Source organism: Heterodontus francisci, chromosome 3 (genome assembly GCF_036365525.1).
Source record: "Heterodontus francisci isolate sHetFra1 chromosome 3, sHetFra1.hap1, whole genome shotgun sequence".
NCBI classification, from domain to species: domain Eukaryota; kingdom Metazoa; phylum Chordata; class Chondrichthyes; order Heterodontiformes; family Heterodontidae; genus Heterodontus; species Heterodontus francisci.
Genome location: NC_090373.1, coordinates 67124915 through 67151758, shown reverse-complemented (window position 1 = coordinate 67151758; position 26844 = coordinate 67124915). Strand labels below are relative to the sequence as shown.

The following is a 26844-nucleotide window of genomic DNA, read 5'->3' as shown; positions in this document are numbered from 1 at the left end:
AATTCAGTGGTCCTGAGACTTTTAGTTTGAAGAGGTAGATGACTGGCTCAGCAGGTCTCTTTGGAGACAGCGATGCAGCTTATTTTCTCCAATGGGGTTTCTGATTGTAGCCGGAGTACGCAAAGGTGGTCAGTCAACAAGCAGGATTTTAAAGCTTTCCAGCTGGAATGGAGAGAGAGGGACCCCCACTTAGGATCTGCTCATGTCAGAGTCCAGATGCTTCTCTGCTGCAGGGAAGAACACCAGATTAAAACCATAGATGGGGAGGGGTTTGTCACATGACAGTCACTCAGTCATTCAAATCTAGCAGTTAGTTTCTCTGCTTGCTGAGAGAACGGGTAGTTCTTTTAAACTTCCTGGGTTTCTAGTCTTGCTTGGGACTGAGCAGACATTTTGTGTCTCTCTTCACAGTCCTTTGCAATGTAGGATACAGTGTAGCAAACTAGGTGATCATGAGCTTAAAGGATGACTTTGCTGGCAGCTTGTCTTTAAAAAAATATATAAATTCAGATCTCCAGTCAGTGGATTAAAGAAAATTATCATTCAACAAAACCTTTTGGCGTAACACCTCCCCACACGCAAAATGAAACATGACAATAGGAACATTTCATTATGAGGTCACAAATTTAAAATAAAAACTGTATACACACACTCATCAGTCTTACTGGCATAACTATGCTGTAGTTTCTTTTCTCATCTGGTTTGGGCATGAGCACAACTGGGGAACTCCAGCATACACTGGAGAAATATTGTATATTTCTACAGTATCTTCCTTTTCCAGTTTCTCTATATGAGTGAACTCAACCCTGCACTCAAAGGTGTTCATAACTTTGTGAAAATCATCCAGTGCTTTTTGTACATGGTATTTCCTGTGCTCCACCAGCCTGGACCACAATTCCTCCTCAGTTTGGATACCTGATTTGCAGTCATCACCACCCTCCAGATCTGCCACAAAAACCTTTTTTGCGCTTTTGAGCTTTAACTGTGTCTCCCATCAGTATTTAAATCTTTAATTTCGAGATCATCATTCTGAAATTCCTCCCAAACCTGGGTCAGTTTTCTGGGACCTAGGCAATAGTGATTTTGTTTTATGGGAGGGGTCTCCCCTATATCCACATGGTGTAGGGTTAATGTTGTGCACCCTGGTTTGTTCCTGCAGATCCCTTTTAAATGTGCTGAGCAGCCTTGTTAGGTCTCCTCTCTCCTGCATTTTAATTGGGGGGTACGGTCTCTAATTTCCCTAACATTTCAGTGTTAGTTAACCAAACAGTAGGGGGTTTGATTTGGGAATTCTCCAGGCCTTCCTCTAACTCGTCCTCACTGTCCCTTTCGCCCTTCTCTTTCCTGACTGCCTGACAGACTTGTCTTGTTTGTCCCCTTCCCGTTTTAACTTATACCATTTTAACTTATTGATGTGGCACAGACTCTCCTTTTCCTACGATCTGGGGTGTCAGTTATATAATTCATCTGGCTAATTCTCTTTACTACTCTGTATGAGCCACTGCACCAGGCTTTCAATGGTTTTCCCTGTGTTGTCCCAAAAACCTCTCCTTGATTAATTTTCGAGGACCTCTCACCTCGTGTCTATGAACTAATTCAAAGGGACTAAAGCCAGTGTACTCATTGGGTGAGTACCTGGTAGCAAACAGAAGAAATCCCAGCCCTTTGTCCCAGTTATGGGGGTACTCAGAGCAGTATGCCCTGATCATTGTCTTTAGGATCTGGTGTTACTGCTCCAAAGCCCCTTGTGACTGTGGGTGGTAGGCTGAGGACTTTAGCTGGGTTATGCCCAGATTACCCATGACCTTTTGAAATATACTGGACATAAAAGCTGTGCCCTGATCTGTCTGGATCTCAGCAGGCAGCCCATATCAGGTGAAGAATTGGGTTAGCCCCTCCACCGCTACCTTGACAGAGATAGTTCTTAGGGGAATAGCTTCTGGAAATCAGGTAGCTCCATCCATAATGGTGAGAAGATACTAGTAACCCCCTTTTGTTTTCGGCAGAGGCTCCACACAATCTACCAGCACTCTGCTGAACAGTTCCCCCAACAGCCGGAATGGGAATTAGGGGTGCAGGTTTCATTGCAGGTTGAGGCTACCCACAACCTAGCATGTGTGGCAAGTCTTACAGAACTCCACCACACCCTTGTGGTGTTGTGGCAGTGAAAATGCTGTCTGATGTGGGCTTGGGTTTTTCTGATACCGACATGTCTAGCCATTGGAAGTTTGTGGGCTATTTTTAGTATTTCCCTATGGTACCTTGGCAGCACTACTACCTATTGAACCATTGTCCACTCTTCTTCCACAGGTCTGTGAGGCGGTCTCCACTTCATCATTAGCACCTCACCTTTTAGGTAGTAGAACTCTGGGACTCCTTCTCCTTCAGCTTCAGTTTGGGCAGTCTTTGCTAACTTTTTTACCCTTGGGTTGACTTGCTGAGCTTTGATCTGTTTAACCCATCCTTTTGGTCCTCTAACTTCTCAAAGAAGCTTTCAGGTAACCATACATCAAAACCAGACAGTAGGGTCATTTGTCTGCAGTGCCAGTTCAGCCTCCTCTGATGGAGTTTGTTTGCCCATGGACTGGGTCACACAGTCAGGAAAATTGCCAGGGACCTTTTCCTATAACTGCTCTGTCTCCCTGACCTCTTTCGGTCTCTCTCAAACCACTGGGGAAGCTACCACCTTCGCCCCCGTCAGGTCATTACCCAGGAGCAGGTCAATCCAGTTCACAGGTAAATTAGAGACAATCCCCACAGTTACTGGTCCTGAAACAAGGCGGCACTCCAGGTGCACCCAATATAAAGGTATGGGCATGTAGTTTCCTCTGATACCATTCACTAGCGCTCTAGCATTCAATGCACTCTCTGGGGGAAAGGTCATGCCTTTTGCTGGGGCCCCCTGTATCCCTAAGTACTATGAACTTTACTTGCCTCACTTGAGTATAGGGTCACTTTTCCTCTGGACGCAAAATCCTGGTAACTCTTAGGGATTTTGTTACGTTTTCCCGCACTCTCAGTGGTAGGTTTACTGGGTTTATGGCTGCATTTAAAGCCACAGCGTGGTCTGCTATGTTTTCCATCAGGACCCCTTTTCCCGCACTGATCTGGTGTACCCTGACTAAATCTATGTTTTCCCCATAACTTCCAGCAGTCAGTTCGAAGCTGACCTACCTTATTACAATGGAAACATACAGGGCTGAATTTTAGCCACTCAGCGGATGATCAGCCATAATCGTATTGAATGGCGGAGCAGGCTCGAAGGCCCGAATGACCTACTCCTCCTATTTTTCTATGCTTCTTTGTTTCTAAACTTGGCGGGGTGCCAGCATTCAGCGGCCGCTGCAGAGGCCCCGCGATATTTTGTGCGGGGGCTCATTTAAATAGTGGGGGCTGAGCACCCGCCCCGATGACATGTAGCGGCATTGTCCGCGCAGGCACCAGTGCCATTTTTAAAGGACTTTAAGCCCTTAGGTTTACTTCAGATTTTTAAACGAGCATCGGTATGAAATTTTTAGTAAACAATGAGAAATATGTGGATGCCCCTTCCCCAACCTGCCAGTGGTCATTTCAGTGGCCAAAATGACCAACACATCCCCTTTTCCTTACCCGAACTTTACCCCCTAAACTTATAACATTTGGCCTATAACCCCTCCCCACCATCCCCACATCCAACAAAAATTGATTTCCCCAATCCTCCACCCCTCCCACCCTGAAATTTGTATTCCTCCCCCCCCTCCTCACCAGGTTCTCGCCTCGGAACTCTGTGCGGAGTTCCAAAGGCGCGCGAAGGCCAAATGGAGGCCGTAAAATCGGCGTGGGATGGCAGGTAAGTTAATTTGAATATAATAACTGCCGATTTTAATATGCAGATGAAGGGCCCACCGCCAGGTGGCGAGGGGTGGGGGGCTGCACCGAAGCCCCCCCGCCGTCTTGACGTTGCGGGTCGAGGCGGGCCTCTCCCTGCAACATTTTACTGGCCCACGACCCGTGGCGTCGAGGGGCCAGTAAAATTCAGCCCACAGGCTTCCAGGTGTCACTCCGGTTGTCAGCATCTTCCTTTTTGGCCTGATCAGGACCCCCTCTGTTTTCAGCTCTCCTTTCTCAATCATGGCTGTTCATTCTCCTATCATCCTCCCACATTCTATCCTTGTCAGGTTTTCGGAGATGACGAGGGAAGAGTTTCCCTTGGGGAAAGGGCTTGTGAATAAGTGTATAATCATCAGCCAGGATTGCTGCCTGCCTGGCTCTTGGAACCTTTTGTTCTTCCACGTGTTTCTTATAGAAAGGGGAAGTGAGTTTTTGAACTCCTCGAGGACGATCACTTCTTTAAGGTTTTCATAGGTGGACTTTGCTGGCAGTTTGTCTTTTTAAAAAAAAAAATCTTTTTTAAAAAAAAAATATATAAATTCAGATCTCCAGTCAGTGGATTAAAGAAAATTATCTTTCAACAAAACATATTGGCGTAACAGTAGCAAAACCTACAAAAGCTAAAAAGCTACTGACATTAACAGCTATATTTTGTTTTGGGGAGATTATTAACTGACTTTCACCAGCTGATGTCAGGAGCTTTTAGTTGCATATTTTGCAGGAAAGCAGGAGCTCTTTGCTATTCTACATCAGTTTTCCTTTTTCAATCAGCAGAGTTCAAGATGGTTGTTAGCTTACAGAAAGCCGCTCTCTGACCTTTAGTCACCTGGTGCGGAGGGGAGCGGGCAGGTCGTGGGACTGCTCCTGGGCCTGGCTAAGGTAGCCATCAACAGGTCCAGGCAGTTGAGGGGTCGTTCAGCCTAACTGCCTGCCTCTATGGCTACAACTGTGCCTGGGTTTTCCTGGGGAGGGAGCACACGGTGATTGCCAGTATGCTTGAGGCCTTCCGCGACCGGTCAGGACTGCAATACATCATTGATAATCAGAACCAGATTTTAATTTCCTTTAAATTTTCTGTTTTAGTTTATTAGTGGTGCCCCTTTGAGAAGGGGGAACTTAATACCTCTTTTAATTGATAAACACCTATTATTGGTCTGTATGAAAGAGTTAGTCTACAGGAAAGTATTGTTCAATTTATCCACTATAAACACCTTATTTTTACTCTAATTAAAATTCTTGCGTTTATATTTTTAGATTCCGATGCATTAAGCCATAACACATAGCTGGGTGACAAAAAAAAAGCCACTTTCTCCAAAGCTGTTGCTAGGTAGGTGAAATGTTATTTTTTGTATGAGCTAATTACTATTAAGCACAACATTAGAGCATGCTAGTTTCATTTTGAGTTACAGCTGTTGGTCGCAGCGAATGTCTGTTGCACATATCTACCTTGTGATTTATAGAATACTCGGTTGCCTGAAATAACAGATGCCTATCTGGCATGCGATGTACATAATTACCATCTCAACTCCAATCCTGTACTCAAGGATGCGCACAGCACTCTAACAGCAATGCTTTTGCCACCTGCTTACCCATTTGTGAACCTCAGCTGTTATCTGCAACTATTGTCTAGAAACGGGTGGTTGAGTAAGTCTTTTGTTCTACAGCTTCCCTTCCCCTAAATGGGGCTGCTTTGCACTTTCCGTAAACTGTGATTCGCAGTCATCTTTTTTTTTCAGAAATGCCTCTATTTTTCCACAAGTTTGAAGAGCTTGTTTCATTCATGTTTTTTTAAAAAAAGATAACTCTGTTACTTTACAGTGACTGACAAACTGCAATTTCTGAGACAAAATACTAGAAGACTTTATTTACGATGAGAATTTACAAACAAAACGGTGCTCGAGCAATTAGCATGTGCAGTTATTCTGAATAAATACAATACTTTCCCTGTTCGTTATATTGGTGCTGCAGTGTGACTGCAGGCAGCAGTACTGCTGACGATGTGAGAAACATGCAGTTTTGTAGTGACAGAACATTTTGAAATTGAACAATGCCTCCAGTCTTTAGTAACATTGGAACTCTCATTCCTTGTATCACTGAATGCAGCATAACTTTTAGTGAAGTGCCGTCATTTTTGTTTTTGAAATTCTGTTTAAGGAAAGGAAAAGCTCACATCTGAAAATTATTTTGAAATTCTGGTTGCTCTTCTATTATTACAGTGATAATGCCCCTGAAATATTAAAAGTCTTATTCCTATTTTGGAATGTTAAAATATATCTTAGGGTTCTGAGCACCCTATTATAGGAAGGATAATTGAGCTATGGAAATGTTACAGTGAAAATCCACTGGAATGGTACCAGGCATGAGAGGTGGTTATAGTTATGAGGAAAGACTGGAATTGTTTTAACTAGAATGGCTAAAGCTAAAGGACTTCTAATCGGGGGTTTCAATTATTTTTAGAGAGCAAACGCGAAAGATTGATCCCATTGTTCGGCAGAGCATAATAAGAGGGCATGGACTCAGCGTATTCACTAGAAAAACATAGGGGAATGTTAGAAGAAATGCTTTACTACAAAAGTCCGTTGAGAAGACGACTGTAACATCACTTAAAAGGGAATTGGCTTAGTATTTGAAAAGGAGAGAGAGAGAGAAAAGGGGAGCAGGGAAATAAGAGTTGAATGGATTGCTCTAATTGAAGAATCACCACTGGTAAATGCTGAGTGGACCAAATTACCTGGTTCTGTGCTTTTATTTTGATGTTGTACACACATTTTAAAATTATTTTTAACTTTTTTCCTTCCCTTGTTGGATCTTCCTTCATCATTTCGTGTCTGATTTCCATATTTAGGCATTTATTTCACATTTTTTTTCTCACTAAATGAAAGGTCTTTCATTCTTTCTTCACACCCAGTGTCCTGGTTTTCATTGTGGTGCAGGGGGCCCACATCAGTCAAAAGTCATTGGCCGAACCTGCTTACCAAAACCTTTTTCAGGCAATAAAACCAGCAATAAAAACCACAACCATGCAGGTTTGATCTGTTGGCTTCATGAGAGCGCACAGTGGCTTCACAGCTAACATTTTACACTACGCATGCTCGAGAAGATCATTCGTACAAAGCCCAGGTAGCTGATTATGTCAAAGGATGAACAATAAATCTGCACATTTTGTTGTTGCTTCGAGTGGTTTGGTAGTTCTGAAAGGGTTGATATATTTATACGTTTTCTTAAATATATACACTGTTTTATCAATTTTCTCCACGTGTCTCCTTTGTTGAATACGTTGTTGGGTTATGGGAAAAGTTGCTCTCTAGGATTGACAAGTGGCCATTATTCAGATATGACTCTTGATGGTGCAGAGTGCATCACCGCTAAACCTGACTGTGACCTCACCTGAGGTCTGTAACATACACATTTCAAATAAGGGTCTCAGGAGAGTAGTTAGGAGCAGGAGTCCAAGCTATTTTCTTTTTTCCTTCTCAACTCTGGAACCATGAGACCAGCTCAGGGTTGCGTATGTGGTAGAGCGGTGCTTTTACCATGACTGGCTCAGAACTGATATGTATGTCTCAACTAATCGAGTGGCTAACACTCTGGACCACCGGGGAGCTGTACACAATACTTGGTTATACTTTTCTACATAAATTTATGAAAAAAATGCAAATATGTGATTCAAAGTGAAGCCACTTTACCAGTAGAACAATTCTAGGTATCAGTTCAAAGACCTTTATGGACGTACACATTTGTTCAGAACTCAATTATATTATTAAGGTGATTGCCTGCACATAAAAATGCAGAAGTGCTTGAAGGTGATGTGTTACACAAATAAAGTTCTTTGTATCCCATTAAAAATTACTCACTGGCTTGCTACAAAAACAACCTTAGTACAATTCTAACTATGTTAATTGACAATTCTTATCAGAAAAGGTCAGCACCAAGATATTAAATTTGGTTACCAAGAATTGGTACATAAATCTATACTGACCTCTGGTAGTCAGGTTTGGTACCGCAGCCTGTCTGAGAAACATTTAGAGAGTAAATTGAATGTGAATGGCTGACTTTATTTTACTGAGAAACTTGTAGATTAAATTGGATTTTACTTACAAGGCAATAATTTTAAATGCATTTGTTTTTATGAAATGTTCTTACGAAGTATTATACATTTGCTTGAGGTTTTTCCTCTTCTTTTTCTCCTTAGTCCCTGTTATCTTCCCACCTGCCCGCCCACCCTACTGCAGCAGACCAACTGAGGACAAGCAGGTTACAGTTCACCCATTCCTTCACCACTGTTGCTCTGGCCAGCTGCTGGTAGGTAAATGAGCATTCAGGGAAGCTTTGCTGCCATCTGTCAAAGTGGGGCAGCTGAATCAATATCTCAGCAGAATAAATGCTATCTCTGTCCCATTGTTTTGTGGCGCGGTGTATTTGTCCTTCATTGAGTTTGCTCATTGTGTTGCCTTTAAAGTGTTTTTAACTTTTTTTTTTGAAGAAAAACAAGGAATGGGTTGAATGACAGTATGAAAAATATGTTTATTGTTAATGTGCACTGTTCGTTATAGATAGCCCTTTAGTTTTTTTAAATTTAGGACATGTGGACTTGTAGATGGCATGAAACAGGATAACATTCTATCATAAAATTCATCTGTAACAAGGCATCAGATTATGAAAATCAATTTGAACATGTTTGAATTATATCAGATTGTTAATATTCAGAAGGGCGGACTTTGAAAAGTTGCCAAAGTGCAAAGTTTGTCTTCAGCCCTAATCTTCTGATTCCATTAAACAAAATTGAAACAATTGTTTGCAATCCAGACTATCTCTGAATCATTGTTAGTGTAGTCACTTTGCATTATTACTCAAACTAGTGGATAGAATCATTATCCCCATTGTGTGGTGTGATTAGAATGGAAACAAGTACACCTTTAAGTTTGTGATTGCCATTAAGTAAAGGATAACAGATAGTGTAAGTAAATTACAAGACAGTAATGTACTTAATGCTCTGATGATGCTATAAATTTTGAGAGTCAAGTGTGAACATCATCTGAACTTTCGGGTTAGACATGTGCCTTAAATTAATTTAGAAGTATCTATTTGTATGACAGTTATCATACTCTTGTGCTGCAGACTGTTATATTTGACATTGAAGGTGTTCGGATGCCATTTGAAAAAATAATGCTGCACGACATATGACCTAATATTGATTTTTCTGATATAAACCTGAAAGAATTTTAGGTTCCGATAGCAATGGCATAGTTATTTGTAACTAGGCCATATAAGATGTGGTGTTGTTTAAGGTGTACTGTATTTTCTGTTGTGAACCTCCTTGTTAGCAATGGTTGTGATGCAGAACAATGAGATCTCATCGTCTGAGTGAAACTGCATCTGCCATGCATTTTGCAACTGTTCAAAGCCAGTCAAACCCTTACTTGAGGCTTAATCCAATCGATATTGCAGCTGTCAGTGCTACAGAGGCTCTTCAGTTTCAGAGGTGAAAGAGAGTCATGTTAAACTTGCTTTCAGTGCTTTGCGGCCTCCTGCTGTGACCAGATTATTGTCTTGTTTCTATAGTGCTCTGATAATTAACTTCCACTTGGTATCTAGCAGGTTAAAAGATGCTGTGCCCGTGTTCATGTAACTCAGAAACAGGGATCATCGACTACCTTTTGGCTTTTTCCTCTTAAATGCAGAAATACTTGTTTCTTTGTATGGTTCAAACTTAGATCGACAGTTATTTTCTCTAAAGTGTGCAAGTGAAATGTGTCAAATTGCCCTTTCCCGGGGAGCTCTGTTTCCTCTTGTGTAATGCTGTAATATGTATATGAAACTAATGAGTAGCTTTTTGCCCAGCACTTTTGTACTACATGCCCCAAATTTGCATGCTATTATTAAATATACATTATTTCCTTTATAGTCATCTCTCAATTTGTGTTTACTTCAGTGATTTAGTAATGTACTTTATTAGCTTGCAAATTATCAATTTACAAACAAGAATCACCTTTTTAAATTAAGTTGCTGGAGCCATGATAAAATGTGTTGAGGAAACATCAAGCCTATTCCTTCCAGAGTTAAAATAGGTGTATGAAATTGCACTCCAGGCAGAGAGTCCTATTTGCTGGATGCAGATGTTGGGAAATCATGTGCATGCTCCCTACAATTTATCACCCATCAGTTTTAATCAGAAGATCATGAGGAACACAATCATGATTTCTCAATTATGGATTCTGATGAGAAATCAATCATTGTGAAAAGGGTGGAGATTTATTTGACGGTTCTATGTTCTGCTGAGAGTTGGATCATGAGAATGGCACAAAGGAGGTGTTGGATGTGTTTGGAATGCACTGTACAAGGTGGGTGCTGACGTTCAACTGGGAGAACAGTGACCAACACTGGATAAGCAAGGATCAATGGCCTATATACAACAACAACAACTTATATTTATATAGCACCTTTAATGTAATAAAAATGACCCAAGGCGCTTCACAGGAGCATTATAAAACAAAGTATGACACCGAGCCACAAAAGGAGATATTAGGTCAGATGACCAAAAGCTTGGTCAAAAAGGTAAGTTTCAAGGACTGTCTTAAAGGAGGAAAGCAAGACAGAGAGGTGGAGGGAGGGTATTCCAGAGTTTAGGGCCTAGGCAATGGTAAAGTGATTAAAATCAGGAATGCACAAGAGGCCAGAATTAGAGGAACACAGATATCTCAGAGGGTTGTGGGGTTGAAGGAGATTACAGAGATAGGGAGGGGCGAGGCCATGGAGGGATTTGAAAACAAGGATGAGAATTTTAAAAACATCGAGGGCCAAAGGGCCTGTACTGCGCTGTAATGTTCTATGTTCTAAGACATTGCCTGACCAGGAGCTAGTGTGTGTCAGCGAGTACAGGGTGATCGGAAAACAGGACTTGGTGTGTGTTAATGTAGGTGAGTGAGTACAGGGTGATAGGGGAATGGGACTTGGTGTGTGTTAATGTAGGTGAGTGAGTACAGGGTGATAGGGGAACGGGACTTGGTGTGTGTTAATGTAGGTTAGCGAGTACAGGGTGATAGGGGAACGCGACTTGGTGCGAATTGAGACACAGGCAGCAGAGCTTTGGGTCACCTCAAGTTTCTGGAGAGTAGAATGCAGGAGAGCAACTAGGAGTGCAATGGAATAGTCAAGTCTAGAGGTAACAAATGCATGAATGAGGATTTCAGCAGCAGATGAGCTGAGACAGAGGTCAAGTCGGGTGGAGGAGGAAATACTGATGGCATGAATGTGAGGGCGGGGGTTCATTTCAGGGTCAAATGTGACACCAAACTTGCGAACACATTAGCTTAATCTCAAACCGTTGCCAGGGAGAGGAATGGAGTCAGTAGCTAGAGAACAGAGTTTGGAGCGGGAACCGAAAACAATGGCTTCAGTCTTCCCCATATTTAATTGGAGGAAACTTCTCATTCAGTACTGGTCATCAGATAAGCAGCCTGATAATTTAGCAACAGTGGAGGAGTTGAAGGAAGTGATAGTGAGGTAGGCTCGGTGTCATCAGGATACATGTGAAAACTAATGCCATGCTTTTGGACGATATTGCGAGGGGCAGCATGTAGATGGGAAATAGGAGGGGACCAAGGATAGATCTTTGGGGGACACCAGAGGTAACAGTGCAGGAGTAGGAAGAGAAGACGTTGCAATTGAGAATGTGTTGCAGGAATAAGTTTTGCTAGGTAAGATATCTGCTTGAAGATCATTAGCCTCAAAAATGATGCAGTAGGTCCCAATTGGAAGGCCAAAACTAAGATGCTGTGATTGTGTCCAGGAAAACCTAAACAAAAGAGTGACTAAAGGCAGACAGTTACTGGAGTTGATAGAGGAGAAAATATGATTTTGAGGTCTTCTGATGCCTCTTGGCAGTCTGGTTGTGACAACTGATTGCTGACTTCCCAGCATTGGGCACCTGTGCTGATTTTGAGGGCCTTGGTTACCAATGTGAACTGCTTGGGTAGGGAGCTGCTGAATGGAGTCCAAGCTGTTTCCTGCAGGAGGGAAAAAAATCAAGCTACTAGCAAGCTACTGCAAGCCTTTTGGCAGCAGGACAAAGAGTAGGATTGGTAGTGATCTCAAATCAGGTCACTTATCGGCCTTTCATTGGCAGAGACTTGGTCCTAAAGGATATACGAACAGGGAAACATGAGAGGAAATCCAAAGGTCATGCTCCTTCATTTAAAGTTTTATCTAAATTCAGCGTGTTAACGTTCAGATGACCTGTGCACAATTTGTAATGGCCATATTCAATAGTAAATAACCTTTTTCTTTTCCTCCTGTGATTACTGTGAACCACTGTTGCCTAATTGCATTAGGTCAAGAGTTTATACTGTCATTTTTTTTTTTCTTTCTGTGGCTTGTTTAGCTTTTATTTTATGAAAGAAACAGTTATGTAGTTAGTAAGTTCCCCGCAGCCCACCTGCAGCTACATTTACCTTTAGTCTCCATTATTGTTAGAAAAATTGCAACATTATTTTCTGTTGGTCCCATACTGTGAATGAATTGACTTTTTAATTTCTACCTCTTGACTGTTCAATCATCCACGACACGTAGTTCTATTTAGCACACTAGATCTGGACCTTTGTGCTTGTAGCTCCACCGATCTTTTGTTTATTCAACAAGCTACCGGATTAGAAGCAAAAGTTGAGTGGTGTTGAGACCCTCACAGTTCAGACAAGCAGCTTATTTCTATTGCTATTTAGGTCAAAGTCCTTGGGTGAAAAAAATTAAATTCCCATCAATTATTTATCAGAATATCAGTCTGAATGAGACATTTTTCACAACTGCCAGTATTATCATCTGCAGTGCCGCAACGTAATTATAAAAATAGTTTTAGTTTTCCACTAATGTTGAACTGATGGGTCCAAAAGACAATTTAACATTTTGAAATGGTGGGGTTTTAATTTTTAATACACCAACGAAATACTGAAACAAAAGTAAACAAAACAGAGCATGTTGGCATCACATAGACAGTTGATGAGAGCCCAAAGCTTTTTGGATTCGGAAGTATATGCCTTTAAGGGACCATCACGATGAAGGAAAGGATGAGCCTCAACACCAACCCCACATTCTACATTACAATAGTGACTACACTACAAAAGTACATCATTGGCTGTAAAGCGCTTTGGGACATCTGGTGGCGATGAAAGGTGCTGTATAAATGCAAGTCTGTTTTAACCCCGCACATGATTTATGAACTTTACAATTCCTATATTCTCTCCGCTTCTGAATAAATGATTACTGAGATTGTAACGCAAATGATAAAATGCCTGACTAACAGCTTTCAGTAAACTTATAAATGAAAAGGAAGTTGATATGGTTTCTGCACATTGAGTTAATGAACTTCATGCTTTGGTGATCTGCTGTGGGTACTCGTAAGACGGTGCAGTTGCTTTTGTCTAAAATTGTGTCTGAGTGGAAATTTCATTTGCAAATGGGCGGCACAGTGGCGCAACGGTTAGCACCGCAGCCTCACAGCTCCAGCGACCCGGGTTCAGTTCTGGGTACTGCCTGTGCGGAGTTTGCAAGTTCTCCCTGTGACCGTGTGGGTTTCCGTCGGGTGCTCTGGTTTCTTCCCACAGCCAAAGACTTGCAGGTTGATAGGTAAATTGGCCATTGTAAATTGCCCCTAGTATAGGTGGTAGGAGAATGGTGGGGATGTGGTAGGGAATATGGGGTTTATGTAGGATTAGTATAAATGGGTGGTTGTTGATCGGTACTGACTCGGTGGGCCGAAGGGCCTGTTTCAGTGCTGTATCTCTTAAAAAAAATATATATATATATTGTATGGATGTGCGCGGATCATAGTGTTGCACATAAGTAGAGCAAAAGATTTCCACTGGTCTACAACGTTTTTTTCTTGTATTGGGCCAAGACTTGGATACGCCTGTGTTATTCCTTTCCGTTCAAGAGCCCCAAAGTCAAATTACAGTAGTGGTTTTTGAAGCTTCCCGTATGGAGGATCCCCTGCAACTATTGACAATCCTGAGGAAATTTTGAAAAACAGTGTTGGCTGTACACAGTAAAAATGGCAGACATTTTAGTATAGAACAGAAATAACAAGTCGTGATATACTGGATTGTCTAGAAAGAGAATTCCCACAACATGAAGTGTGCATAGCCCAGAAAAATGGCTGATGACCTTTTATAGATGGCCAGGCTTTGAAATCTGAGAGTTAGAGACAATTCTATTCATTCTATAACTACTTCAATTGCCAATGTATGGAGTTTGTGTCTTGACACTGTGGGCTGAATTTTATGCAGGTGGCGGTGGAGGGAGCCCAACCTCTGCCATTCTAGGGAACCCCTGGCTGCATTTTACAGCACTCGGGCCTGTAAGGGCAGGGATCTTGCCCCCAAGAGCTGCCAGCCAATCACGGGGAGTGGTGACCACTTCTGGTACTGCAGTGGGACCAGGAACAGGGCTGGAGCCCTGGAGTGCAAGTAAGTGGGCTTACTGGTGCCAGCCAGGCAGACCCCGGCGATGTGGGGGGCACTGTGATGGAGGGCAGAATTCTGGGGATTGGCGCAGAGGTGGCCTTTGCCGTCGAAGGCCCTCCGTGGGCCATAGATTTCCCAAACAGGAAGGTGCCCCCCCCTGCTCCCAGCCCACAGAGAGTCCGTCTGATGTTACTGGGTGGTTTCCCCCTTAAGGGTATCAGTTGGCCTCTGGGCAGGAAGGCCATCCTCAGCTTTCCCCGCCCCAACAAAATTGAATGGTGTCAGGAAGGTGATGGGTACTCCACCCCCTGCCTTCCTTTGGTATTTTATGTCTTTCCACGCCCCCTCCCCCCCCCCCCCGTCCACCTCCCATGTTTTTTGCCATTTTTACTGTATATAGCCAACACTGTTTTTCAAAATTTCCTTAGGAAACGACTACTGTGATTTGACTTTGGGGCTCCTGACCAGAAGGAAGTAACAGCAAGATGTTCTGCTTAATGATGGGCATATCCAAGTCTTGGCCCAATGCAAGAAAAACTTTGGAATAAATTACTAAGCACTGTTACAGACCTCCCTGTGTACAGCGGACATGTTCATGTGAACCTGATTTTCTCACTATACGCAATAGTTGGTATAACTCGGCAGTTAAAAAATCATTGACGAGCAACATTGATAGCAAGACAAAGTCTAGACTAAACACTCGTTAACCTAAACATTTGCCAAAAATTCTTTTAAACTCTGTCATACGAGCTCCAAAAAGTGGACCGAAAATAAGAGGAATAACATTTCACTGAGACATGCTCTGTTTGATAAATTATCAATTAAGTTTTTAAAAGATTTCCTGTAAAAGATTGTATGCAAGAATAACCAATTGATCAACCCTTAATATGTACAGCAGTTTTATGCAAAGTTCTGTGGAGTCTTTGTGAGATGATTCAGCAGTTAATTGTCACTTTTAATACTTTGAGAAATGTGTATGTCCATTATTAATTTAAAATTATATCAACCATAATTTCAATGGGATGAAAACAATTTCTTTTTTCAAAGAATATACTTTATTAAAGACTGCCAGAGGCTCTTTTATTATGCTCAGTGCAAACGTGAGTAAACACAGCTGTTACTGCCCACAATAAACTGAGCACTTAAGATGCTATAACCAGAAACTTTGCAATTGACAAATAGAACATAGGAAAATTAAACAGGAGTGGGCTGTTCAATAGTGATCAAAAAAAACCTCTCCCTACCCATAGTGCAAATTAAAAAGTGCAAAGAACATTTTAAAACTATATATAGCTCGAGTGTTGCTATTTCAGTCCAGTTTCTAATTCATGAATCCATATGGTTCTGCCATTTCGCTTAGGTCATGGCTGATCTGCAGCTTAACTCCAGCTACCCACCTTGGTTCCATAGCCTTTAATACCCTTGCCTAACAAATCTCTATCAATAAAAGTAAAATACTGCAGACGCTGGAATCTGAAACAAAAACAAAAAGTGTTGGAAATACTCAGCAGGTCTGGCAGCATCTGTGGAGAGAGAAGTAGAGTTAACGTTTCAGGTCAGTGACCCTTCATCAGAACTGGCAACGGTTAGAAAAGAATTAGGTTTTAAGCAAGTGAAGGGGTGGCGGGGAGGTGGGGGAGAGAACAAAAGGGAAGGTGTTTGATTGGGCAGAGGAAGGTTAAATAACAAAGTTGTCCTGGGACAAAGGCAAATCGTGTGTTAATACTTCTGGTGAAAGACAAAGCATTAGTGGCGCAGTGGTTAGCACCGCAGCCTCACAGCTCCAGCGACCCGGGTTCAATTCTGGGTACTGCCTGTGTGGAGTTTGCAAGTTCTCCCTGTGTCTGTGTGGGTTTCCTCCGGGTGCTCCGGTTTCCTCCCACAGCCAAAAGACTTGCAGGTTGATAGGTAAATTGGCCATTATAAATTGCCCTTAGTATAGGTAGGTGGTAGGGGAATATAGGGACAGGTGAGGATGTGGTAGGAATATGGGATTAATGTAGGATTAGTATAAATGGGTGGTTAATGGTCGGCACAGACTCGGTGGGCCGAAGGGCCTGTTTCAGTGCTGTATCTCTAAATCTAAATCTAAATCTAGTCCAGAGAGAGTGTTAATAGCAGAATAATGAACAGCTACATGACCACGTGAAAAGCAGGCACATGATTAAAAAATAAAATATTAAAACAAGGCCAGTCATGCTCTGAAGTTATTGAATTCAATGTTCAGTCCACAAGGCTGCAGAGTGCCTAATCGAAAGATCAGGTGCTGCTCCTCGAGCTTGCCTTGATGTTCACTGGAACACTGGAGCAGGCCAAAGACAGCTGTCATGTTGGCATGAGAGCAGGGTGGGGGATGGAGTGGGGGAGAGGAGTGTTGAAATGGCCAGCAACCGGAAGCTTGGGGTCATGCTTTCGGACTGAGCGGAGGTGTTGAGCAAAGCAGTCACCCAATCTGCGTCAGAAAAGTACAGCCTTCAGAAAAACTGTCCAGGAAGTTTGCGTGCAGTGCTGTACAGGAGCAGAAATGGAGTAAAGGATTTTTATTCTCTGGGTGCAACTTTAGAGTAGAACAGGAAAATCAGCTCCATATTTTCTAACGTTTTCCTGAAGCAGCTGCCTTTGTAAATGTGGAGGAGCCAACAGTTGCAGGTGCAATGACCTTCAGCCATCTTGGCCACACCTGTTATTACCATGGGACCTGTACCCAGACATGTCAGAGGAGACCTGTTCTCATTGCCTCTGCATTACAAGAGAGGCTGCACAAAATGCTATTGTCAACTGCACAATGAAATGCACACAATACCTGGATCAGGGTTGGATCTTCCTGAAGAAGTAAAATATAGAAACGACACATCATGTGACCAACTTCTACCAATCTGTTACAGGAAACATGTCACATTACAGTTTGCAACATGCAGGAATATCAATCAAGTGATAGCTGCTACATTTGTCAGGGACAGAAGCTTTGTTACATTTTCCTTTGGAAAGGAGACATCAGCTGGATAGGGTGCATAACTTTCATTGAGTGGCAGGGATCCTTCAAGTGCAAAGAGTCAGATGTGGTACCCATTGGGCTTCACTGCTCTTTATAAAGAGCAATGATTTATGCTCAATTAATGTTCAGATGGTATTTGACCATAGGATCACCTTTGTGCATGTTAGGTGGTTGTTAACCAAGATGCTTTCATTGTGCAGCATTTCATAGTGTTCGCGCTATTTAAAAGGAAGAAACGCTTGGCGGATGTCTCTTGAGGAAGAAAGTCCTTTGTATTCATGTCGGCTAACACCACTAAGAAATCCTCCAACAGCGGAGGAGTACCTCGACCTGGATGCATCAAAATCTGTTTACAGTTTCTCAGTTTCCACTTCCGCTTTAGAGAAAAGTGCATCATGCAGATTAGGCACAATGAAAGTGTGTGTGCAAAAGGGTTGTGGTTGCACTCAATGATTGAAATGGTATCTCTGAGCATGAAGTAGTTCCCAGCTTAGGTTTATACTATGCTTGATAGGCAACTACAAGAAATGTGAGGAGCACCCTCACCTATCATCGTGCTCCTGAGAGCAGCACACTTATTCCTCATTTGATACTGCTCTAAAATATAATATAAATTTTGAGAAATCACTTCAGATACATTTAATCTCTCCCATTATTTGGTTACTGTCCTCAAGCAGTCATCTTTGAACATGCCTTTGTTTGCTGCGGTCTGGCTTCTCCATTCTCTCCTTTCCCCAAATACTGTGTCCACTGCACGTCTTTCCTTTACTGTGAAGCACTCTTGAGTCATCTTCCTACTTGCGAGGAGTACTATGTAATTGCACCTTTTTGCTGTCTTACTGTTCATAAATTTGAGATTTACAGGTGTACAAAATTGTAAAAACTTATGCAATGAGCATTGCTTTCAAAATAATTCTTGAGGATTTTCCAAGTATACACTGCAAGCGAGGAGCCTTGCCTACTGGCCACATATGTCAGGATGTCATGGATGCACTGCTTGCGAGTTTCTGTCCATTAGAGAGATAATCGCAGGCTGTATGTCAGCAGCATGGAAAATCAGCCTCATTGGTTCAGAGTCGTCGACTGTTGTGAGACAGCTGAACACTTTGGGGCTCTGTGCATGCATGCTGTCCTGTCATGGGGTTTGTGTGCATATTACAATGTCCTGTAGATGGCACTGTTGGACTGTTATTAGGTGCACAACTTGATAAAACGTAACGCCACCGGAACAAGTAATTACATTTGTGAACAAATGTCTGAGCTGTTGGCCTGCGACTGCTACAGAGGAAGTCAACTGAGTAACCTTGCTGTGCTGCAGTAAAACACATTGCTCACTGTTCACTTTCATGTATTTATTTAGCTTTATCCGCTTTCCCCGATGAGCTTCATTTGTAAGAATGTGGCTTTTGTAGCCAAGTGCATTCTTCAGTTATGATTGCATTAACTTCTGTTTGGCATCAATATTGACAATTCAGCTTTTCATAAAATATTTAGGGAAGAGACATGTAATAATTGTTGCTTAATCTGAGTGGTTTTTGTACTAAGCTATTTTCAGTAATGTAAGCCTAAGAAAATTAAGTAACCATATATAAACCACACTTTTTGGGATTTTCTTCTCCCTGCTGCTTTCACATGCGTTCAAATCCTCTGAAGAAGGAATTTTCCTCCACACAAGATCAGGGGGCAGGTTGTTCAACCTTGCCCGTCTAAGAGCGAAGTCCAAAGTACGGAAAGTCCTCATCAGAGAACTCCTCTTTGCTGACGATGCTGCTTTAACATCTCACACTGAAGAATGCCTGCAGAGTCTCATCGACAGGTTTGCGTCTGCCTGCAATGAATTTGGCCTAACCATCAGCCTCAAGAAAACGAACATCATGGGGCAGGATGTCAGAAATGCTCCATCCATCAATATTGGCGACCACGCTCTGGAAGTGGTTCAAGAGTTCACCTACCTAGGCTCAACTATCACCAGTAACCTGTCTCTAGATGCAGAAATCAACAAGCGCATGGGTAAGGCTTCCACTGCTATGTTCAGACTGGCCAAGAGAGTGTGGGAAAATGGCGCACTGACACGGAACACAAAAGTCCGAGTGTATCAGGCCTGTGTCCTCAGTACCTTGCTCTACGGCAGCGAGGCCTGGACAACGTATGCCAGCCAAGAGCGACGTCTCAATTCATTCCATCTTCGCTGCCTTCGGAGAATACTTGGCATCAGGTGGCAGGACTATATCTCCAACACAGAAGTCCTTGAAGCGGCCAACATCCCCAGCTTATACACACTACTGAGTCAGCGGCGCTTGAGATGGCTTGGCCATGTGAGCCGCATGGAAGATGGCAGGATCCCCAAAGACACATTGTACAGCGAGCTCGCCACTGGTATCAGACCCACCGGCCGTCCATGTCTCCATTATAAAGACGTCTGCAAACGCGACATGAAATCGTGTGACATTGATCACAAGTCGTGGGAGTCAGTTGCCAGCATTCGCCAGAGCTGGCGGGCAGCCATAAAGACAGGGCTAAATTGTGGCGAGTCGAAGAGACTTAGTAGTTGGCAGGAAAAAAGACAGAGGCGCAAGGGGAGAGCCAACTGTGCAACAGCCCCAACAAACAAATTTCTCTGCAGCACCTGTGGAAGAGCCTGTCACTCCAGAATTGGCCTTTATAGCCACTCCAGGCGCTGCTTCACAAACCACTGACCACCTCCAGGCGCGTATCCATTGTCTCTCGAGATAAGGAGGCCCAAAAGAAAAAAAGAAAGAATATAGTAGAAAATGTTTAAAAACGTATTTTGGGTTTCAGTGGTTTTGGCTTGGAGCAGCCCATTACCTTTTTTACGTATCAGTAGGACAAGTGATATGATATGGTAAAATTGACAAAAATCATGGGCCAGCTTGGGGCAAATGGTTTTAAGGGCAGGCAGTTGCAAGCAATATTTGTCCTGCACGTTCAATTGTTCCTTTCATCTGCACTTCAATTTTAAACAGCGTGTTTTGAAGCATTCTGCCTCCCTAACAGGAAGTTCCCAGCTGGTTACTGTAACAGCTGTTCTTGCAGTAAGCAAGCAAAGCTCAATACACCATTTTAGAGTGTGAATTCAAGTGTCGGTAAGCACAGTACGTGATGACTGCGAATAGCTGTTATATTTACTGGATGGAAACTGTTCGCACTTTTTGAGCTGGGAGAGACAGACTCCTGACTAAAATGTCACTAAATACAGAAACTGGCAGGAAAAGTTGTTCAAAGTAGTTCAATCAGGTGAAAATTACAGGATTTGTCAACCAGCACCTTCGACATCCTCTATCCCCAGTGGTGCTATATGTTTGCTTATCATTCTATAATTCTAAATAACCATAGAAGGAGCCCGAAATAAAAGCAAAATAGTGCAGATGCTGGAAATCTGAAATAAAAACAAGAAATGTTGGCAATACTCAGCAGGTCTGGCAGCATCTGTGGAGAGAGAAGCAGAGTTAATGTTTCAGGTCAGTGACCCTTCATCAGAACTGACAAATAATAGAAATGTAAAAGATTTTAAGCAAGTAAAGTGGGGGGTGGGGCAAGAGATCACAAAAGAGAAGGTGTTGATAGGACAAGGTCACAGAGAATAACTGACCAGAAGGTCATGGAACAAAGGCAAATGGTATGTTAATGGTGTGCTGAAAGACAAAGCGTTAGTACAGAGAAGGTGTGAATTGACTGTAAAGCACTCCAAGCACAAACATTAAAAAAAATTTTTTAAAATAGAAACAGTGGGTAGGCACCGTAGAAACAAACTAATCAAACTTAAAACCTAAAATATAATAACCAAATAAAAAAGAAAAAAAGAACTAAACATAAAAAGGGGGGCCCGTCATGCTCTGAAATTATGGAACTCAATGTTCAGTTCGGCAGGCTGTTGTGTGCCTAATCGGTAAATGAGATGCTGTTCCTCGAGCTTGAATTGACGTTCGCTGGAACACTGCAGCAATCCCAGGACAGAGATGAGAGCAGGGCGGGGTGGGGGGGGTGGGTGGGTGGTGGCGGTGGGGAAGTGTTGAAATGGCCAGCACTGGAAGCTCGGGGTCATGCATATGGACTGAGCGGAGGTGTTCAGTAAAGCAGTCACCCAATCTGCGTTTGGTCTCCCCAATGTAGAGGAGACCACGTTGTGAGCAGCGAATACAGTATACTACATTGAAAGAAGTACAAGTAAATCACTGCTTCACCTGAAAGGAGTGTTTGGGGACTTGGATAGTGAGGAGAGAGGAGGTAAATGGGCAGGTATTACATCTCCTGCGATTGCAGGGGAAGGTGCCATGGGACGGGGACGAGGTGGTGGGGGTAATGGAGGAGTGGACCAGGGTGTCATGGAGGGAATGATTCCTTCGGAATGCTGACAGGGGAAGGGAGGGGAAGATGCGTTTGGTAGTGGCATCACGCTGGAGGTGGCGGAAATGGCGGAGGATGATCCTTTGGATATGGAGGCTGATGGGGTGGAAAGTGAGGACAAGGGGAACCCTGTCACGGTTCTGGGAGGGAGGGGAAGGGGTGAGGGTAGAGGTGCGGGAAATGGGCCGGACACGGTTGAGGGACCTGTCAACCACAGTGGGGGGGAATCCTCAGTTGAGGAAAAAGGAAGACATATCAGAAGCTCTGTCATGGAAGATTGCATCATCAGAGCAGATGCGTCGGAGATGAAGAAACTGGGAGAATGGAATGGAGTCCTTACAGGAGGTAGGGTGTGAAGAAGTGTAGTCGAGGTAGCTGTGGGAGTCGGTGGGCTTATCATGAAAATTAGTAGACAGCCTATCCCCAGAGATGGCGACAGGAATCGAGGAAGGAGAGGGAAGTGCCGGAGATGGACCAAGTAATGGTGAGAGAAGGGTGGAAATTGGAAGCAAAGTTGATAAAGTTTTCTAGTTCCGGGTGAGAGCAGGAAACGGCATCGATACAGTCATCAATGTACCGGAAAAAGAGTTGGAGGAGGGGGCCTGAGTAGGACTGGAACAAGGAATGTTCAACATATCCCACAAAAAGACAGGCATGCGGGTACCCATAGCAACACCTTTTACTTGAAGGAAGTGAGTGGAGTTGAAGGAGAAGTTGTTCAATGTGAGAACAAGTTCAGCCAGGCGGAGGAGGGTGGTGGTGGATGGGGACTGGTTGGGCCTCTCTTCAAGGAAGAAGCGGAGAGCCCTCAAACCGTCCTAGTGGGGGATGGAGGTGTAGAGAGATTGGACATTCATAGTGAAGAGGAGGCGGTTGGGGCCAGGAAACTGGAAATTGTCAAAATGACGGAAGGAACCCATTTGGTCCATCATGCTTGTGCAGGCCAAGTTGTGCTGTGAAGGAGCTGTATTCCTACTGGATTCAATTGCTTTCTGCTCCACCACCATGTGTTCTCCCCCCCCCCCCCCCGACCCACCCCCATAACTTTCCCCACCCCCAAAACAGTATTTAATTTTTTGATATGGTTCCATGGGTGACAATAACCCTCTGGTACCTTGTAAAAAAGGTTATTCTTCACACACAAGACTAAATGGTGGGTGTTGGCAAGCGAAATGACCATGAAAGAACATCAAAGCCATGTATTTATTTCTATTCTCTCCCAACATTCTTACAGTCAGATTTTCCAGTTTTCATATAGGATAGTGATCAAGTGCAGGAACCATGATGTCCGTCATGGCTCAGTTGGTAGCACTCTCGCCTTGAGTCAGAAGGTTGTGTGTTCAAGTCCCACTCCAGGACTTGAGCACAAACAGCTAGGCTGACACCTCTGCAGTACTGAGGGAGTGCTGCACTGTCAGAGGTGCCATCTTTCGGATGAGACATTAAATTGAGCCTCCTCAGGTGGATGTAAAAGATCCCATGGTACTATTTCAAAGTTATCCTGGTGTCCTAGTCATTACTTATCCCTCAATCAACATCACAAAAAACAGATTGTTTGTTTGGTCATTAGCATGTTTCTGTCTGTGGGAGCTTGCTGTGCACAAATTGGCTGCTGGGTATTTGACATTACAAGTGTGACTACATTTCAGAAGTACTCCATTGACTGTAAAGCACTTTTGGATGTCTTGAGGCCTTGAAAGGTGCTATATGAATAAATGCAAGTCTTTATTTTCTTGTGGCTGATTTCCTCAAGTCTTTCCCCTAGCTAATTGCAGTGCCTAACCAGTGCCCCAGCTATTGTCATCTAACTCCCCACAGTTCAAAGATTTAATCTTGTCCTTGACTATCCATATGACCCAGTACCACACTTGATGCATTTACCTACTGAGCTGTTAAGGGGGGGAAGGGTGGGATGGGGGGGGGGGGAGGGGTTCAAAATGATTGTTGTCTCAAGTTTCCTGTGTCAATGGAAGAGAGGTACAGTGTTGTGCTGAAAAGTCTGCCATATACTTGTATATCCAAGTACGAGTTAAGGTCTGTTCTCCGAGTCTGGCATACATTTTTAAAAAGCAATTAATAACTAAGTTAGTGCCGAGGAGTACTTGAAAACTAATTTGGTATTTTTCCTGAGCTATAGCATCTGAGTGCCCATGCTTTTTGCCTTTGTATTAAGCTTAAGTGTGTACCGTATACCCATGCGAGGTGCATAGCAAGTTTAAATCAACATTCTTATTAATTTCCAAATATCCAGCTGCGGGTGATAACAGATCTTTGTATTCTAGTCATCCACCAATGATGAAACAGCCTTAAGAACATCCCTTGAAAAGCTCTGGGTTCAGGAAGTTCAAACTGGGCAAGCCAGCGAGTAAAAAATAAACACAAATGGGAACAAGTTGCCTGGGCTGTATGTGCTGGATTGGCTCACAAAACGGATATGGTCCACAGGCTGTATTATTGGACATCACTGTTAAAGTTAAGAATCCATGCGCCTGAACTGTTCTTTCCACCGTCCTCTATAGTCAAGTTTGAAGTTGAATAACCAGCATCCCTAATGGTGTAGTGGATAAATAGGCAGACTGGTGCTGAGCACATACACACCAAGAATGCCCCACGTTTGGTGCATGTTCTGTGCCAAGTTAATTGATGGCAGCTGGGGAGCAGTAGTGACATTAAGGGCTGGGTTTTGCCAGCACTCTGGAAGAGGCTGGGAGGCCTCGTAAGATGGTGATGGAAAGCGCGGGCTCCCACTGCCAAGGGGCATTACCAGCGGCAGGAACCTCAGCGGAGGCGGCTGACCAATTAATTGGCCAATATCGACCATTTCCCGCCCCCGCCCGTGTTTTGCCAGTGACGGGAGGGGCTGCCGCCACGTGGGAAAACCAGTGGGTTCCAAGGAAGGGGGAGGAGGGTTCAAAGGAGTTCCCCGGTGGCAATGGCCACGCCCGTCGCTATGGTGCTGCTGCTGGAGGTTGCATTCCCCAATCGCTGGGGCCTGTCTGCTTGGCCCCGGTTCTGTTTTTTAAAAAAAAAACTACTTGCCTTCGAAGACACCTCCATGCTGAAGTGCCGTCTTCTTCCTGTATCCTCAGAAGCGGCCAACTTTATCAGTTGTGTTGCCAGTTGGCAGCTCTGGAAGACGGGCCACTGCCCTCAATTGGATGGTGGTCCTGGTGGGAGCCTCTTAATTGGCTGCTGCTGGTGAAATGCCACCCAGGGTCTTACTGCCCACTTTCCCGGGTTTGGGTCCCGCTTTCGGCCCCTTTTTGGAAATATTCCGGCCTATGGCATCAGCACCACTGGGCTATAGTGAAGTGAGAAATTGGCCAGAACTCTTGAACCTGATTAGCATCCAATGACTGTCTGCTGAAAAGTGTTTGCATCTGAATACTGGGTGAGACCAGGTCAGGCCCTAGTGCCCTTCCTTAGGATTCTGCCATGTCCTCTCTACCTCTGTCTGTCTCTTCCTTTTAAGACATTTCTTAAAAGCTACCTCTTCGACCAATCTTTTGGTCACCCTGCCCTAGTATCTCCTTACGTGGCAGCACAGTGTTAAATTTTGTTAAGTAACGCTCCTGTGAGGTGCTTTGGACTGTTTTACTAATTAAAGGTGCTATATAAATGCTAGTTCTTGTTGATTTTTCCACCCACCCCTCCTCAAGGGTGTCAAAGAGCCTCCTAATACTGATTTATATGCCTCACACCTGAAGAATAACCACTTGGGTGAGGTATTGGAGCTCTGCCAGCACCTGTTTAACTATACTGAAGCATGAGGTAGTATTTACAGGAGAGACAGGGGAATAATCTACTCAGCCTGCTCTTTTGTTTCTTATTATGCAGTGTTTTTTAAAGAAGCTGTGTTACTTAGATGGTGGAATGGCCTCACACAGTGAATGTAGCGCTGAAGTTGTAAAGCTAGAATACTGTAATCTTCCAACTGCACTTCTGCATAGTCTGGAGCTTTATTTTGTTCACTTAATCCTGCAATGTGGTTAAATATCCCAAGCAAACTGACATTGGAATTCATCCCATCTTTGGGCATAAATAGCTGAGCTACTGCAAAACAAAATATCAGCACTCAATAACTTGTGGAAGTTAAAGAAGTCCTTTGCATATCAAATTGAATTTAGCAGTCTTGAGCAAGAATGTTGTATATCACATTTTGAAGAAGGATTTTTAAAAAAACTGAGTATGATAAATACTGAGCACATATTTTCATGTCGGTGCTGTGGGCCTGGCTGGGTGACTCCCTGAATCCTGGCTTTTTGCTCAATCAGTACACATACTTTTTCTGTTCTCAGGGCCATTTAAAACCAGTGTCCTCAACAGAACGTTGAATCCTGATGGCATGAAAACTGCTCTGGTGCAATCTGACCTGCAAATCATTTTGGTAAACGACAGAATGGTAGCATTATGTCAGCATGTAGGGCATTTGGTATCTTTTCGTCGGTTGTTCACCCACCATGTAAATTGTATAGCTTGAGCCAAACAGAGAAACAAACTAAAGCAATATGCTGCAAATGCAGGACACCTGAAAATTAGAAAATATTGGCAAAACTCAGCAGGTCAAGCAGTCCCTTTCCATGACGGTATTGGTAGAGGTGACCATCACACAGTCCTCGTGGAGATGACGTCCTGTCTTCACACTGAGGACACCCTCCATTGTATTGTGTGGCACTACTGCTGTGCTAAATGGGATTGATTCAGAACTAACAAGCAGCTCAAAACTGGGTATCCATGAAGTGCTATGGGCCATCAGCACCAGAACAGTATTCCACCACAATCTATAACCTTGTGGCCTGGCATATCGCTCACCCTACCATTATCATCAAGCCAGTGGATCAATCCTGGTTCAATGAAGAGCATGCCGGGAACAGCACCTGACATACCTAAAATGGGATGTTAACCTGGTGAAGCTGCAACACAGGACTACATGTGTACTAAGCAGCAGAAATAGCATGCTGTAGGCAGAGCTAAGCAATCCCACAATGAATGGATCAGAACAAAGCTCGGCAGTCTTGCCACAATCAGTTCTGAATAGTAGTGGACAATTTAAACAATGGGAGGAGGAGGATCCTCCATGAACATGGACAGAAGAGCTGAATTCCAGAGGTGAGGTGAGAGTGATTGCTCTTGATGTCAAGGCAGAATTTGACCAAGTGT

General features: G+C 43.5%; 1 protein-coding gene across 7 annotated transcripts in view; it reads left to right on the top strand.

Moving 5' to 3' along the window:
• The window catches only part of LOC137356928 (CYFIP-related Rac1 interactor A), a 265894-nt gene that overhangs the window by 170449 nt on the left and 68601 nt on the right, over positions 1–26844 (top strand). For 5 of the 7 annotated variants that reach the window (XM_068022813.1, XM_068022804.1, XM_068022785.1 and 2 more), the window contains 2 exons: positions 5125–5197; positions 8063–8172. The gene's annotated coding sequence lies outside the window, so the exon portion shown is untranslated. The remainder of the gene's footprint in view (positions 1–5124; positions 5198–8062; positions 8173–26844) is intronic. The other 2 variants (XM_068022838.1, XM_068022822.1) reach the window with 1 other exon arrangement.